The 17,409-nt window shown below is 45.7% G+C and overlaps 1 protein-coding gene across 5 annotated transcripts in view; it reads left to right on the top strand.

The window, feature by feature from the left end:
* The window catches only part of PIP5K1B (phosphatidylinositol-4-phosphate 5-kinase type 1 beta), a 393,421-nt gene that overhangs the window by 164,210 nt on the left and 211,802 nt on the right, over positions 1–17,409 (top strand). The window contains exon 1 of one of the 5 annotated variants that reach the window (XM_070051060.1): positions 4,319–4,457. The exons of the other annotated variants lie outside the window; for them this stretch is intronic. The gene's annotated coding sequence lies outside the window, so the exon portion shown is untranslated. Of the gene's footprint in view, positions 1–4,318; positions 4,458–17,409 lie in introns of those variants that run through there. 5 annotated transcript variants of the gene reach the window in all.

Below are 17,409 nucleotides of genomic sequence, written 5' to 3'. Positions count from 1 at the left end.
GGTCTGTGATGATAGAAAAGGAAGAGTGTTTGCCTCCTTCTGCAATGCTCCGATCTCACTCTAACCATAATGTACTGTCAGGTTCTTCTCCATGTGGTGGGGGTCTCCATCCCGATCCTTGGCATAGGGAGACCTGGAGACAGCCAAGCTGTTTACTCCCTGGAGGTCCGAATACCTTCTCCTGGAGCGCCTGCCTCTCCGGTGGCCGCATTTCTGTTGTTCTGTCTGCATTCCAGCATTGTTCACTCCGTGCTGCACCTGCTGACTCTTCTGGCTCTAGGTAGTTTTGCTTTTCCTGGGAGCTCCTGAACTCCCTGCACCCGTGTGTGTGTGTGTGTGTGTGTGTGTGTGTGTGTGTGTGTGTGACGGCATAACGGTGTGGAATTGTATCAGATCTAGCCTCCCTACTTACCAGCTTCATGATTTGAGGCCATCTACTTCCTCCTTCTGTCTTCTCACCTGTTAAATGGGAGTACTCCCCACATCAAAATCGAGTCAAGGATTAGAGGGGAGAATGCATATAAAAGTATTCATTCAGAAAATGAGTAACTTGAATGTATGGACACCTAAAGAACCATACACACATGCACACACACATTATTAAATAATTCCCTGTCTTTATGGAAGATTTCCAGAAAAAAATGAGCATTCCATTTATTCTGTCCCCATTAATGAACTTTCACTGAGGTTTCTCTTTAGATAAGAATTGGGGCCCAGTAGGAAGAAGTTGAGGTGTTGCACAGCACAGGGGATAACTCTGGTTCTCAATAGCCTTTCTGTACTTTGTGAAGAACTAGGAGAGAGGAGCTCCAAATCTCCAAACTTGAAGATGAGGAGTTGGACACACTGATGACCCTGATTCTGTCAGAGCTGAAACGTCACACTGTACCTCCTAACCCTGTGCAGCTCTTAGGTATGAACTGAAAAAAGAAATTAAAAAAAAAATCAAAGAAGTCCAAGGTATTCAAAAAAGAAATAAAAATTGAAACTGAAAACCAGGAAGGTTGGAATTCAGAATGGGTGGTGACAGAGAGTGCTTAGGAAATGTGTGGAGCATTTGCTCATAGAAGAATGTGGTATGCATGGGCTCGGTGTCGTTTGCACATCAGTGAGTGGTTTAGGTCTCGGGAAATATTGCAGACTGAAAGTCTGACTGCACAGTGCAGGGAAGGCAGGCTGCAACATTGATGGAATATGAGGTCTGTGGCCTTTTTTCTTTTTCCTAACATTCATGAAAATTGCTGCATTCCCCCACTCCTGTTTTTACAGCCCATAATTCATAAATCTGCTTTAGTTTTAACAGTCTACCAACTTGTTTGTAATTAGGATGAAGCTCAACTGATACTTACTTTTAAACAAACTCACAAGCTTTTTTTTTTTTTTTTAAGATTATTTATTAGAAAGTCAGAGTTAGAGGGAGAGACGGAGATGCCTTCCATCTGCTGTTTCACTCCCCAGATGGCCACAACAACAAGGGCTGGGCCAGGCCGAATCCAGCAGCTTCATCTGGGTCTCCCACATGGATGCAGGGGCCCAAGCACTTGGGCCATCTTCTGCTGCTTTCCTAGGCCATCAGCAAGGAATTAGATTGGAAGCAGAACAACCTGGACACTGATGGCCTGAATGGGATGCTGCCACTGCAGGCAGTGGCTTTACCCACTGTGCCACAGCTCCAGCCCCCTAAAACAGCCTTTTCCTTACTTGATGCATACTAGAGAGCTTTGATAATTTCCTCAGGAAAATGATGCTCTGTGCTCTTCATCCCCTAAACCAGAGCTATGTGTGACTCAAGGTGAGTGAGGGTACCAGGGCCTGGTTGTCCTTACTGCTAGGTCATTTCAGTGGGAGAGATGCTGAGGTGTGGGGTGAGCTGGGTGAGGAAGTGGTGGCCGGAATTAGAGATCTGTACCAGAGATACTTTCTAAGATTTACTTATGTATTGGAATGGTAGAATAATGGAGAGAGAGAAAGAGAGACAGAGATTTTTCATCTACTGGTTTACTCCCCAAATGTATGCAACAGCAAGGGCTGGACCATGCTGAAGTCAGGGGGCTGGAACTCCTTCCCTGTCTCCCAACTGGGTGGAAGAGACCCAAGTACTTGGGCCATCATTCACTGCCTACCAGGTGCCTTAGCAACAAGCTGGATCAGAAGCACAGTAGCAAAGGCTCAAACCATGTCCTCTGGTATGGGATACAGGTGTCCCAAGCAGTGGCTTAACCCACTGTACCACAACACCTGCCCTCTCCCACCGGTTTGTAGTCAACACCATTTCCATCTTCATAGCTATGTCAATTTCACAAATCCCATATTTTCTAAGTTAGTTAAGATATCACATATTGCCTCTAGCATGCCAGTGAAATATTCCAGACATTCTAGTATTTTGACATTGAAATGAACATAATTCTGTGTATTGCACCTAAAATGACATAAAAACATTTAGTGACATCATGTTCATAGGTTTAGAGTTATAAAGATGGTCACCATATTTAAAAGTGTTAAGAGAAGGAGTCAAAGAAGTAAGTGAGGGGCTGGTGCTGTGGTGTGGCATGTAAAGCTGCCACCTGCAGTGCCAGCATCCCGTATGGGGGTCACTTTGAGTCCTGGCTGATCCCTTTCCAATCCAGCTCCCTGCTAATGTGCCTGGGAAAGCAGTGGAGGATGGCCCAAGTCCTTGTGCCCCTGCAACCATGTGGGAGATCAGGAAGAAGCTCCTGGCTCCTGGCTTCAGCCTGGCCCAGCTCCAGCCTTTGTGGCCATTTGGGGAGTGAATGAGCAGTTGGAAGACCTCTCTCTGTCTCTGTCTGTAATTCTGCTTTTCAAATAAATAAGTAAATCTTAAAAAAAAAAATAAGTGAATCATTCACTTTTTCAGCCACCGTTTGGTGGGTACTTAACTGTGTAACTGGCACTGTGCTTGGGATTGGGGTTATGAAGAAGAGTGATCAGGTCCTTAGTTTGCTGTTTGTGGAGTAGAAACATATGGGACTGACCAAGAAACCTGTGATGCTTTGCAGCACCATTCTGGAAAATACAGTAGATTTCCACGATGCTGCCAGAACCCAGAGGAAAGAAATAGGGTATTATAGAGGCAGCAAAACTTTGGTGCCATAGGTGCTTAGGCATTCATCAGGGAGATAAAGGGTGGGAGAATTTCATAAATATGTGCAATAAACAATGGAGGAGTTGCCAGCAAACAAGAATCACAATGTTCACTGCAAACATAAAGATTAATTCTTAGGTTAAGGTTTTTTTTTCAATTTAATGTTTTTATTTCTCTATAATTTTGTTTCTTTAAGTAAAGTAAATGGTTTGTTCTTTTTTTGGGAACTGATTAAACCATTTGAACTTGGAAGATGAGATGAAATGGTTATGACTTAACAAGATGTTCTTGTAACTCCTTCCTGTCTCAAGGGCATGCTTTTTCTCCTGCCTGGGATTCAATTGCTTAGAAATGATGGCTGCAGGTTCTCAGAGATTGAAAGATAGAATAGACAAAAAATAGGTAGTTCAAATTATCTACTAAATTTTTTGTGCCCTAAGTAATGCTCCAAATTATGATAAAGGTCCCTGTACACACCTGGTGGTCTTCACATCGGAAGAGCTTTGGGTTGCACATATTAACATTTCAAACAAAGCAGATTTATAGTGGAAAGAAACCAGAGGTTTAGACTCAATAGATACATTAGGAGAAAGCCATCAAGGTCTTATTTAAATATTTTCCACATTTAATAAGTGTCTTACTGCCATGATTTTAAATAAATGAATTTTCATCCATGTTAGTTTTATTTTTAGTTCCCTGTGGAGTCCACATAATAGCCCATGTGAAATACTTGAAGAAAATAATCTACTGAAGCCCAGATTTAAATTAAACCTCCTTAAAGCACAATGATCCCTTTATTAACTTTGAGCTTGTTTTATAAGGAAGGAATTTTTCAAGGTTAAGAAACCTAATTAGCGAAAGACTAGAGAGGGATACATGGGGTAGACTTCTCATATGGCTGTAAAATTGCTCACTTGGTAAATATTTCTTGAGCATCTATTATGGGCCAGACACTGAACTTAATTAACAACTCTATCTCTACTTCTTGTCAGACATTAAGCCTCTGGGTTTCTGGAGTTGGTGTTACACCTGGGGGAAACAGTCAGCAACCAAAAATGCAGATAAGCAATCATTGCCAATTATAATAAAGGTCAGGAAGGAAATAAACAAGGAGCTGAGAGCTTGAACTATAGAGAAGCACCTGCTGTGGATTGAGTGGTGGTGGTGGGGGGCAACATCGCAGACAAAGAGGGTAGCCTGTGCAAAGTCCTCACGGAAGAGAGAGGTGGGTGGTTGTTGGAGCCGTTGACGTAAGGCCAATAGGGCTGAAACACAGTCACAAGGGGAAGAAGAGTATTGACGGAGGCTGCATAGCAAGGAAAGCAGCGAATCAGACACGATGTCCTAGACCAAGGTAAGGATTTCCGGTTTTATTCTAAATGCAATGAGAAGACATTAAAGCTGCTTTTTCTTTTTAAGAATGTATTCATTTATTTATTATTTATTTATTTGAAAGAGTTACAGAGAGAGAAGGACAACAGAGAGAAAGAGAGAATCTTCCATGTGCTGGTTCACTCCTTAAATGATTGCAACGACGGGGGCTGGGCCAGGTGGAAGCCAGGAGCTGGTAGCTTCTTCCAGGTCTCACATGTGGGTGCAGGGGCTCAAACACTTGAGCCATCTTCCACTGCCTTCCCAGGCACATTAGCAGGGAGCTAGACCAGAAATGGAGCAGCTGGGACGCTAACTGGCACCCGTGTGGGATGCCCACACTGTAGGCTGCAGCTTAACCCGCCACTCAACAGTGCTGGCCCAGACATTAAAGGTTTTTACGCAAGAGCCTAAGGTGAACTGATTTCCTGTTTAAGATCATTCCTGCCTTGTGGAAAATAGAATCAGGGAGACCAATTAGGAACTTCGTATTAGGCTCAGCAAGAGATGCTGCTAACTGGGCTGAGAGGTAGTGGTGAAGATGGAGGGTTAGGGTTTTGAGAAATCAGCCAGACTTGGAGGAGGGCATGATAATGGAGGAGGGAAAACTCTAGAATGACTCCAAGTTTGCTAACTTGAGTGAGAAGGGAAATGAAGTGGCACTGAGCGAGAGGAGAAAGTCACAAGGGGCAGGACAGCAGAGGTTTCTGAGTTTTGTCTAGGACTTCTGTCTAATAAACTTCCGAATTCTAAAGGAGGTGTCAGTTGGGTACGTAAGTCCAAAGCTAAGGAAAGGTTTGGCATCTGGGTAAAGTTGTGTTAAGGTGATCCCACTTCCTCTCAGCATGCTGGCTTTAATTTAAAAAGCACTTGGAGTGTACTTATTTATAAACAGTGAATACTGGTGCCCTCTCTCTAGTCCATATCCTTTGTTTATCAGGGACTCAGTTTATGGCACGCATGGTTGTGCAAATGATGGACACCCCAGGCCTTCCCTGCAGAAGCCCCTCCACAGCGCATGCTCTGAGTTCCACTGTGAGATTTCTGGAGGGTGCCGTGTTTCCCCAGCCCCACGCCTTTGCAAGTGTTGCCCCTGAGTCTTGGAAGCACTGATTTCTTCCTTGCTCCCTGTGAGTTATCCCTGGAGATCCAACTCGGGTAACTATCCCCCCTCAGAGGAGCCTTTCCGGAGTACAGGCTGTGTGCCCTTCCTGTGGGCTCCCTTGTCTCCTGTGTCCATCACACCTAAGTGCTGACTGGCTGTTGTTGAAACTGCCCATTTCCCCTTATGCCCAGGTAAGAGGAGCCCCTGCCCTTGACCACCTCATCTGGGCCTTGTACTTTAAAGGGTCCCACCTTGGCCCTCCATTGATGGTGTCCTGTCCACTGAAGTCTGAGAATTCAAAACTGGAGCCTGTGTGGCATCTTCTAGGCCAAACTCCATGTAACCAGCATCCCATAATTCCAGAATTCCCTGCCCTGTCATGCTGACTGTGCTTTCAGGGCTAGGAGCTTCTTCCCCAAGTTCGTCTCTTGAAAGTATTCACTCTTGAGCATGAATGGTGGAGAACAGTGTTTACAGAGGCACAGGCAGGGCTCAGCTCGTGCACACAAGGCCCTCGGAGACAAAGGACAGGGCTGTGGGGAGGAAGAGAAGGCTGTGAGCCTAGAGTCAGGGGCTGGCCTGTTCTGTCCTAGAACACCAAGGAGTTTAATTCTAAATTCAAAGACCTACCTTATCAATGATTGCATTTCTATGTACTAACAGTAAATTATCTGGAAAGCAAACTAGGAAAACAGACTCACACACAGTATCATCAAATAGAGTAAAAGACTTAGAAATAAACTCACACAGGAGCCAAAAGTGCTGTACACAAAAATTATAAGACACTGATAAAAGATATAAATAAACAGAAAGACATTCCATATTCATGGATTGGAAGACTTTGTGTTTTTTAAATGTCCTCACTACTTAAAGTGATCTACAGATTCAGTGAGATCCCTGTCAAAATTACAATTTTTTTAATAGAAATAGAAAAATCAATCCTAAAGTTGATCATGTGCCAGAAATTAACCTCAAATAGTCAATGCAATCTTGAGAAAGAACTAAGCTAGATATATCTCACTTCTTGGTATCAAAATATGTTGTGGGGGGAAGACATTTGGCACAACAGCTAGGATGACACCAGCATCCCATATCGGAGTGCCTGGGTTTGAGTCTCATCTTCACTTTTGATTCTAGTTTCCTGCTAGTGCACACCCTGGAGGCAACAGGCTATGTCTTTAGAGTTTGAGTCCTTAACACCCACATGGGAGACCTTGGTGACATGGTTGAGTTCCTGCCTCCAGGCTTCACCCTGGCCTAACTCTGGCTGTAGGACCATTTGGAGAGTGGACCATTGGATGGAAGGTCTGTCTGTTTCTCTGCCTTTTGAATAAAAATGAAAAAGACATACACATATATATAGAAAAAAACCTGCAGCAATCAAGAGTATATTATAAGTTTGGCACTGACAGAAAAATAGACATATAGAACAGCTAATCCATGCATACAGTCAACTGATTTTTGACAGAGATGCCAAAAATTTATTCAGGGGAAGGATACTGTCTTCAACAAATGGTGTTAGCAAAACTAGATGACACAGGACCTTTATCTTGCACCATACACAAAAATCAACTCAAGATCGATTGAAGATCTAAATCTAAATGTAATACCTGCAACTGTAAAACTCCTAGGAGAAAATGCAGGGGAAAGCTTTAAGACATTGATCTTGACAGTGATTTCTTGGATGACATTGAAAACACAGGCAACAAGTGCAAAAAACTCAAAAGTAGGGCAACATCAAACTAAAGAGTTCTGCATTGCTAAGGTTGCAGTCAACAGAGTGAAAAGGCAATCTGCAGAATGGGAAGAAATATTTACAAACCGTGTATCTGATAAGGGATTCATATCCAACATAGGTAAGGAGCCCCTACAACTCAGTCGCAAAAGAAAAAATAAACAACTTGATTTTAAAATGGGCTAAAGACTGAAACAGACATTTCTCCATAGATGATTTACAAAATCCTGGCTTTCCCACAGCAGTTCCTTGTAGGAACCGGAACTGATGGGGGTGCAGATATTGTGGGCAGCAGTTGCCCAGTTTAGGCCAGTGAGTGCTTTCTTGTCTGGTTTCAGCAAACATTAGGGTTGGATTTATCCTTAGACTGCCTGTTTCTAAGGTTTGTATTGTGTCTCTCTCCCAGAGTCTAGCATGGGACCTATACATGCACAAGATGCTCACCAAATGAAAGAGGAATCTGGCATTCCATGGTTTCCATGCAAGGACAGCCTGAACTACCATGGGTTCTTTAGATTCCACCTTTCTCCTTGTACTGATTTAAAACTGACCTTGAAAAGTTGCCCCACCCAGCTATCCGTGGATGGAAGCTGTGTTTAGAAGGTTAGGGCTGCTGTGTACAGCTCTGTATAGTTCCTGCAGTGCCCAAGGGTATCCCACTGATGAGAAAATGGTAGGTGGCTTGCAGCCCACACTGAAGCACCACTATGCATCTTCTGTTGGATAGAGACATTTTTCTTTGCAGAGTTAAATCTTCCCAGAGGTGTCTTTTTCTTCTCTTTTTAGAGAAGGATTTTTGGAAGTCAGAGTGCTTTTGCCATTCAGTGAAGGTGGCCCCAGCTTCTCATGTGAGGATAGAGTGTTTGGGTGCCCTTGCTCCAATACCCTGTTATGGTAAGCTCTTGAGGAGCTAAACTGTGAGCACTCAAGTCTGAGATTATTTCCAGCAGTTTTCTCTGTATAGTAGACCCTCTTATCCACAGTTTCACTTTCTGTGATTTCAGTTACCCTTGGTCAACCATGATCCAAAAAGGTTAGAGAATTCCAGAAGTAAATAATTCATATATATTAATTGCATGCTATTGTGAGTAGTGTGATGAGATTTTGCACCATCCAGTTCTGGAAAATGTAAGCTACCCATCTGTTAGGCACTTGGGAGCTATCTTGCTTATCAGTATACTGCAGTGTAACAATGCTTGTGTTCAACAAAAAAAAAAATTTTTTTTATCTAATGGCCCAAAAGTGTAAGAGTAATAGTGCTGGCCATTCACATAGGTCAGAGTGAGCCCCAAAGGAAAAAGGTGAAAGTTTTTGACTTAATAATGAAAGAAAAATAATGATATGCCAAGGTTGCTAAGATATAGAGTAAAAACAAAATGCAATATTTATAGGGTCCTGTACTTCTGCAGTTTCAGACATCCACCAGAGGTCTTGGAACGCATCTGCTGCTGCTAATGCATCCACTGTACTTGCATCTCCTTCTTCCCCCCATACAAAATTCCCAGACAGGCAAGTTGTGACCCAAGTTTCATGTTTCCATGCCCATTCCCAGGGCTTTCTGGGTTGGCACCTGCTGCTACCACGTGGACAGATTGATCTGGTGGTACTCTAAGCCATTGCTGTGTTCCCAGACTCCTCTGTCTGCCTTCTGATAAGGTGATTGAAGTTGTGTGTGTGGTGTGTGTGTGTGGTGGGTGGTTTGCTTGCACCAGGATGTACTTCTGTATATTCTGATGAAAAATTCCAAAATAAGGGCTATCCTGTGAGAACAAGCCTGGGCATGAGAGGACTTAGAATTCCAGGGGAGCTTAGCAGCATTAGCACTAGGGAAGGGGCACATTTTTCCCCTGTTGGATTGCTAATCTGCAAGGCAATGCTAGATCTGGCCTGGGTTTCTTTCCCTTGGGCTGAGTTTGTGAATTCTAGGTTTATCCTCTTCCTTGGAGCTGGGAAGAGAGCACACGTATGGTATTCGGTATTGAGTCGTTGACAAGTGGTGAGCATTGAGGCAGTCCGCCAAGTGGATCAATTTTGAAATATAGTCTAAAACTGATGACTAGGGATTTTCTCTCTTGCTTTTGGCACCATGGAAATGCACATAATTTAATAAAAAATTACACTGTTATCTCTGAGTTTAATGTGCCTATTGAGAGGAGTAGAATGGGTCAGGATGAACTGAGTCTTACTGAGGAGATACGTAAAAATCCTGCATCAGGTTTTCATTTAGGATAAAGTGGCTTTGCAATGGCAGCACCCTGGGACCCGAGTAGGGTTCGAAGACAAAAACCCATCTGATCCAAGAGAAGTTGTGCCCAGGCTGAGAGGTCTTCACTCTTCCCAGCAGCTGCTGCCTAGCACCTTCATGTCTTGTTTGGTGACTAATGCCCTGTTGAATTCTGACCGAGTGAATGACGTAGGTTTGCCCCAGGAGTACAGCCTTTTGTGCTAGTCTAGAAACAGGAGATGGAGAGTGAAATCTGTGTGGGCATCACAGAAAATGGATTATTAGGTATGGGCATTTGGTGCAGTGGGTAAGTCACTGCTGGGGACTCTAGCATCCCATGCCAAAGTCCTGGTTGCAATTGCAACCCAACTTCCTGCTAATGGTACCCTGGGAGGCAGTAAATGATGAATGGACCACTCCCACCCACATTTGAGACCTGGATTGTGTCCCAGGCTCCTTCTGTTGTGTGCATTTAGGGTATGAACTGCAGATAAAGATCTCTGCCTCCCTTTCAAATAAGTAAATAGCAAGCCGTTTAGAAGAAGATGCCCAGAGAATGGAGCATCTGTAGATGAGGAGATCGCTGGCTGCTTCCGTGTTGTGATTTTCCCTGTTTTCCCCATATTTTTATAATAGATAGGAGTATGGATTCATTGTATAGATTTATTCCAAAGGAAAATTCATTCAAATAATCCAAAACTTGTATAAAATAAACATAAAACAGTGAAAGAGAGAGAGATCTTGTGGAGATAGGTGGGATGTTAAATTTATAGCTTAGTTTTTCCACATTATTACTCTGCAAAACAAACCTTCATTCATTATCCAGTGTTAAAACAGAGGAAGAAAGCATCCAGTAAGTGTCCACATAATACATGAGGAGTGAATAAGATGTCCTTTCAGTATTTGAGGTAGCTTATCTGGTAATAACAGATATATTCATGGATATATTCATTAAACCTTAGACTTGAGTTTGTCCATATGCCAGGCACTATGATTTATGGAAGAACTGATGGATGGATGGGGATAGATAGATAGATATGAGGATACTTAAAAAGGTGCATGTAAAAATGGAATGAAAACAAAGTTTACTTTAGTGCAAAATACTTTGAAATATATGCATGTGAGAGGGTCTTCAAAAAGCTCCCACATGGGTTTTGAAGTCTTTTGCACCCAAATAAACTTACCTTTTCATCCACTTGTCTGTGAACCTTTGGAAGTACCTTTGTAGATATTACTGCCGTTAGTGAGCTTAGAGTATAGTGGAAAGGGAAGAAATGTAACTGTGACGACGCTTCAGTCAGTATCACAGTAGAGGTGAGCCCTCAGCATGCCAGCAGCACGGAGGGGAGACCCTGAACCTCTTGGGGAGGGGTAGGAGTGAAGTCAGAAAGAAGTAAAGCCTGGGCTGTGTCTTGGAGGACAGTGGGTGCTTGCCCAGTGGAGGATGGAGATGTGGCATGTCAGGCATTGGAGTGTACAAAGGCAGGAGGCAGTGAGCATGATGCATTCTGGGAATGGCAAATCATCCCACATGGCTCAACCTGTCTTGGGGGTGGACCTCCGGGAGGGGTGAATCTGAAAAGGCCAGGCCTGAGAAGTCATGGGTTGTGCCAGAGTTTGAGGTCTGCCTCGAGACAGTGGGAAACCACTGCAGGACTTTAAGAAAGGAGAGTGGCATTGACAGGTTTGCATCATGGTCCCTGTACCAGTAGTGTGCCCCAGCAAGGAGGACTAATTAGAAGGCCCAGACCGTAACCTATGCTTTGGTGAGGTCTCAATTAAGATAGTTCCAGAAAAAAACAAATATGAGGAAAGAACTCATATCAAAGAACAGTAAGGAGATTTATTAGAAAGGATTGGATTGGTGAGTTGGGGGAGTAGAGTATTGATTTCTGGCTTGGGCAAGTGCGTGGCCTGTGGCAACATTCTCTGAGTGGGGTAGATTGAGACAAGCTGCGGTTGGGGCACACTGAATGTATAGTGTCTCTAACACCCTGTAGGAACCTGAAAGTAACTGGGAATGTAAATCTGGAACTCAGGAAAGAGATCTGCACTCGAGAGTTACTTGAGAGTCATTTCAAATAGGTAGGCGTTGGAAGAGATTACTCAGAGTGAGTGAGCAGAAAAGAATACGGAGACCACAAGGAACATGAATTTTTAAGAGACAGCCCAAGAAAGGAGCCTGCTGAAGAAACCCCCCCCCAAAAAAAGTGATCAGAGAGGTAGTGGGAGCCCTTGCTCATGCCTCTCTCTTATCTGTCATCTGTAGAAGAAAGGTGAGGAGCAGAAGACAAGTGCTAGAAATTCTTCTGCCAACTGGGCCTGCCTCTTGAACAGGTCTCCCTGGGCATGAACATCTGGGAGTACAAGTTTCTTGTTTGTTAAGCAGGGCACCTCATTTCCCCTGCTGCAGTGGACCTAAGGAAAAGGGATATAGGGAAGGCAAATGACCGTGTTGGCTGTGTCAGGTGCGAGGGGAGAAGGGACCCCTGGCAAAGGGGGACTGGTCATCCATCAGTTCAACAAAGATTCGAGAGCCTGCTGTGAGCAGGGCACAGTCAGTGTTGATGCTTCCGAGGAGTCAGGAAACATAAGGGAGAGACTTCAGGGTGTAGCAGCAAAGACTGTGTTAGTGAACCCGGGGTGGATCTCAGGGAGGCCCAGTGGTGTGCCACTGTGAGTTGAGTGGATGGGGTGGCAGGCAAGGCAGGACTTTTGAGAATTTGACCTTGCATGGAAGAGGAGTGAGGACAGAGTTGCAGCCAGAGGGTCGGGTCCAGGAGAAGAGGCCCCAGGAGCTGAGAGGAAGGGGCCCTGGACAGACAACTTGTTCATATTCTCAGGGCCAAGGCAAGGTTGGAGACTGGGGGAAGGAGAATGGTTGAGAGGGCCCCAGACAGGGGTGCTGCAGGAACTCAGAGCAAACCTTAGCTGAGCATTAGAGAGAAGGGTTGGCATGGCTCCCCTGAGTGCCCAGTGCTTACAGAAAGGGAAGGCACTGTCACTTCTTGGGAGGCTGGGGGCAGAACACAGAGCTTGTCAGATAGGACACTTGGGAAGTGAGTGAAGTCTTAAAATCGGCTGTTAGCAGAGGGGTGAGAGTACAACCCTGGGGACCTGGTGTTGTGGCGTAGAGGGATAAGCCACCACCAGGATACCATATGGGTGCTGGTTTCAGTCCTGGGTACTCCACTTCCATTCTAGCTCCCTGCTAATGGCCTGGGAAAGCAGTGGACAGTGACCCAAGTGATTGGGCCCCAGCCACACACATGAGAGATCTAGATGAAGCTCCTGGATCCTGACTTTGGCCCGGCCCATCTCTGGCTATTGTGGCCATTTGGGGAATGAACCCACAGATGGAAGTCAGTCAGTCTCTCTCTCTCTCTCTCTCTCTCTCTCTCTCTCTCCCCCTCCCCCTCCCTCTCCCTCCCTCTCTCTCTCTCTCTTTCTCTCTCTCTCTTTCTCCCTCTCTCCCTCTCCCTCTTTCCCTCTCTCTTGCTCTCTGTCCATACCGTGCCTTTCAAATAAATAAATAAATAAATGAGAAAAGAAGAAGGGGCAACTGTAGAACTAGCCAGTCTATGCATTCTCATCCCTGCTCTGTGTGAGCTTGGGCAAATCACTTTATCTCTCTGTTGCCTCCCTTTTCCCTGCAACCAAGCAATGAAGATAACAGAAGCCTGTGATTTAGAGTTGTTGCAGGACTCAATGAGTTCATCCACGTGGCACTTAAAAGAGTGCCTGCTCCATTGGTGTGCTTCATCTGTATTAGCCTTGGTAACGAGTAGGACTGGGAGCAGGCGTAGTCTGAGCTCCCCTCTGCACTTGCCTGTACCTGACATCAGTGTGCCGACCAAGGGCTAGGAGGGCACGGCTGTGCTCCAGGAGAGAGGCCCTGGGGGGTGGGTGCACACAGGGTGATGGAGAGGCTCATTCAGGTGGAACTAACATTGGGCACTGGCCAGAGGCTGGCTGGGAGCCTGCACCATCTGTGGCAGAGTGAGCCCTCTGGATGGGCTAGGGCAGTGTGGATACAGGCACCTTTGCCTCGAGTGAGGGTCTAGGGTCCAGGTAGCGTGTGGAATGGTGCATGAGCACCATGCCTAGTTGGGCTTAAATGCCTTGAGTCTCTCTGTGTTCACAAGAAGTCACAAAGAGGAGTGGAGACAGCTTCTTTCTCCTGTGTGCCTTTGGAGAGGATGGCCAAAAATAATAGCAACCACGCCTAATGCATGGACTGTGCATTCCATAGCATGGGCCTTTCTGAGTGCTATGGACCAGCTTCATGACTGTCAAGTTCCCTGTTTCTCAGTGACACTGAGGCACACAGATGCAATGACTTGAGGAGGCCAGGCAACTGGTGGGTAGAGCAGTGGGCATTGAAGCTGGGCAGCGTGACTCCCATGTGACCAAGCTGCCACCACCTGTCCCATTGGGAGCAGCTCTGCAGAGTGGGTGGTGACAGGTGGAAGGGGGTGAAGACCTCAGCATAGCTTATGGAAGCTTACTGATGCTGTATTTCCTGACAGTTAAGGGGAGTTTAGCTGCCAGGATTAGAAACACCTGTGAAGAGCTCCAGTGCATGGTGGAGATCATTATTTTGCAGACCTAGGGTGGGGCCGTTGCAGATCCCAGCAGCTTGCTAGGGAGTCTGCCTGGATTCTATCTCGGGACTGCAAGGTTGTCGGGCTCTGACAGTATCTCTGTCTGTCTGCTTGTCTAGAAGCACCAAGTCTTACCTGTGAATTTTTCTGCACACTGGTTAAATTTGCAAAATTCGTCATTTGCTGCTCCAATGACTTTGGCAAGCCCTGGCTCTGCACAGGTCCAGGACCAAAGCTGCGTAGGCCCCTCAGCCTCTGTGTTGTAGAAGCTTGCCATGGGGATCATCTGTTGGGGTGGCCCGGGGCAGGCGAGTGCTGGGAGTGGCAAGGGTGACCAGCAGCAGGGAGAAAGCTGCTCTTTTTTTAAAATTTTTTAATTTTTTTTTGACAGGCAGAGTGGATAGTGTGAGAGAGAGAGAGACAGAGAGAAAGGTCTTCCTTTACCATTGGTTCACCCTCCAATGGCCGCCGCGGCCAGCAGCTGTGGCCAGCGTACCACGCCTGTCCGAAGCCAGGAGCCAGGTGCTTCTCCTGGTCTCCCATGGGGTGCAGGGCCCAAGCACTTGGGCCATCCTCCACTACACTCCCGGGTCACAGCAGAGAGCTGGCCTGGAAGAGGGGCAATGGGGACAGAATCCGGCACCCCAACCGGGACTAGAACCCAGGGTGCCGGCGCCACAGGCAGAGGATTAGCCTAGTGAGCCGCGGCGCCGGCCAGAAAGCTGCTCTTGATGTTGCGTGGTCTTCGGTGGTTGGTGAAACTTGAAAGCCTGGTTACCACGGACCTAATACCGTACTCCTCAGGCCCAGTCCAGCCCAGGGTCAGCCAATGTTTCCATGGTGACCACACACGGGGCTCCTTCCTCTCAGTGTCCAACCCTGCCCTGGTCTGTAGCATCCTCTCTTTGATCAGGTCTTCCCTTGCCTTTTCATCTTGTCTACTCATAAACAATATTAGTTTTCAAAAACATTGGTGTCAAAAGTCTTCGGCAGATGTTTCCTAACTGTGACGTCTGTGCCTGGTCCCACGGCTGTGGACTTTCCACTGGTGATCCCACCAGCTTGTCTCCATGTTGTGTTGGGAGAGTTTACCTGTATTGCCAGGCGTGCCCTTCTCCGTGCTTGCCCCTTCTGTCCCTCTAACAGCCCATCTCTTCTGCTCCGACATCTCACTCATCCCTTGAGACCATTACCGTAGGGACCAGAGTTGTGGCCCAGTGGATCAAACCACTGCTTGTGATGCCAGCATCGCTATCAGAGCACTGGTCCAGGTCCTGGCTGCTCCACTTCTGACTCAGCTTCCTACTAATGTGCTTGGGCCCTGGCCGTGCATGTGGAAGACACTGAGGTGTAGTTCCTGGCTCCTGGCTTTGGCCTAGCTCAGCCCTGGCTGTTGTGGCTATTTTGAGAAAAAAACCTGTGCATGTAAGATCTTTGTCTGTCTATCTTTGTCTCTCTCTCTTTCTCTTTCTCCCTCTCTGCTGCTCTTCTTTTTCAAATAAATAAGTAAACAAATCTTTAAAAAAAAAGGGGGGGGGGTTACCCTAGACCCCTGCCACCCCGTTTCTTCTCAACTTCTCCTTCTAGTCTTGATTGTCTAGTGAAATTGTTGTTTCTTTGGAAGCAACTCCTTACTCCATGTATCTCAGCCCTGCACACAGCCAAACATGTACCAAGCACTGGAAATTTAATATGTGGTGACCAACAGCTGGTTTGTGATCTCTTGGCCTGGCTATTATTATTTTTATGTGTTTCCTTTCTTTTTTTTTATTGAGTTTGTAGGGCATTCCCTACAAGCGATTGAAGGCTTGAAGAGGTGGAGTCTGTGTGCAGGTTGAGCTCCTAATCCTTCTGAAGACTCCCATTGCTGGATGGACTTGCGTTCTGGCTTCTGTCTTTGCAGCTTTGACCACAGAGACTGTCTTGCTTGCTGGTCCATCTCCCACAGTCCTCACCTCCGGGAGGCCTAGCGTGCACGCTGAAGTCACTGAACAGCCTTTTAATGGTTATTTTCACGCTGTTTTCCCTTATTAGACATGTGTACAAGGGCTCTTCAAAAAGTTGGTTTTAAAAGAAAAGTTTTGTTGCTAAAGCATTTAGAAATCTACTCAGTGTTTTTCAAAATACACACTTTCTGTGAGCTTTTTGAACACTTCTCCTATGTATAGACTGCAAAATTCTTTTATCTCAAAGTAAACTTATCTTTTAATTCCATTTTTCAGTGAACTTGTTCAGGCACCTATTTGTATGTGGCTAGTTTGAAATGACTGTTAGTACTTGTTGCCAATTAAGCTTAATGTTCAGAACTATAGAAAAGACTTAAAAAAAAGATTTATTTATTTGAAAGTCAGAGTTAAAGAGGGACAGAGAGATCTTCCATCTGCTGGCTCACTCCTGATGACTGCAATGGCCAGAGCTGAGTCATGCCAAAGCCAGGAGCTTCATCTGGGCCTCCCACATGTGTGGCAAGGGTCCAAGTATTTGGGCCATCTTCTGCTCCTTTTGCAGCTTTAGAAGTGGAGTAGCCAGGACACGAACTGGTGCTCTTTTGGGATGCTAATGTCACAAGTTTGGCTTTACCTATTCGCCATGACACAGGCCCTTAGTAAGGCTTTAAAAGAGGCATTTGGTTGGGCAAAGCATTTCTTACGCTCAGTCTTACTTTGCTTGCAGCAGCATCCTCCTCTCTAACGGAGGCCTTGCCTTCTGTGTTCATTGGACTTCCCAGCAGGCACAGAGTCCCTAGGTGCCTGGAGCAGAAGGGTCCTCTGGACAGACTCCCAGCTCCTCTTTGCACTTGGGGCATGTGGGAGACCTGTGCTGCTGGCCTTTCTCAACAGAAGATGAAATAGACCCAGAAATACCTTGTAGACTGCTGCCAGAGCAAGGCCAAAGAGACTTGGTTGTTGGTGAGACCAAGCATGTCTCTACCTTCATCGTTGGCTTTATTTGCATGTGGTTTATGATAAGTCATTTTCATAACTGAGTGATCCCTGAGGCATGCACTCTTAAGAAAGTGTGAGTCTTTTATTTTCATGTGGCTTAATATGGTGAAAAAAAGTCTGAAATTTTACCATGAGGTAAAAATGCAATTGTGGGATGTCTGCCTGAGGTCCAGTCCAGTAAAAACTAGGACCGAGAAAGTCATGGGGACACAGAAAGCCCAGCTGTGTGAGATTCTGAGTGCTCATCCCAGATGCAACTGGGAAGAGGAGAAAAATAACAACAGTGTTCATTAAATTTTCATTATGTTCCAGTGTGACCGTA

Source organism: Oryctolagus cuniculus, chromosome 1 (genome assembly GCF_964237555.1).
Source record: "Oryctolagus cuniculus chromosome 1, mOryCun1.1, whole genome shotgun sequence".
Lineage (NCBI taxonomy): Eukaryota > Metazoa > Chordata > Mammalia > Lagomorpha > Leporidae > Oryctolagus > Oryctolagus cuniculus.
The sequence above is the reverse complement of the archived record's forward strand: the minus strand, read 5'-3'. Positions and strand labels throughout refer to the sequence as shown.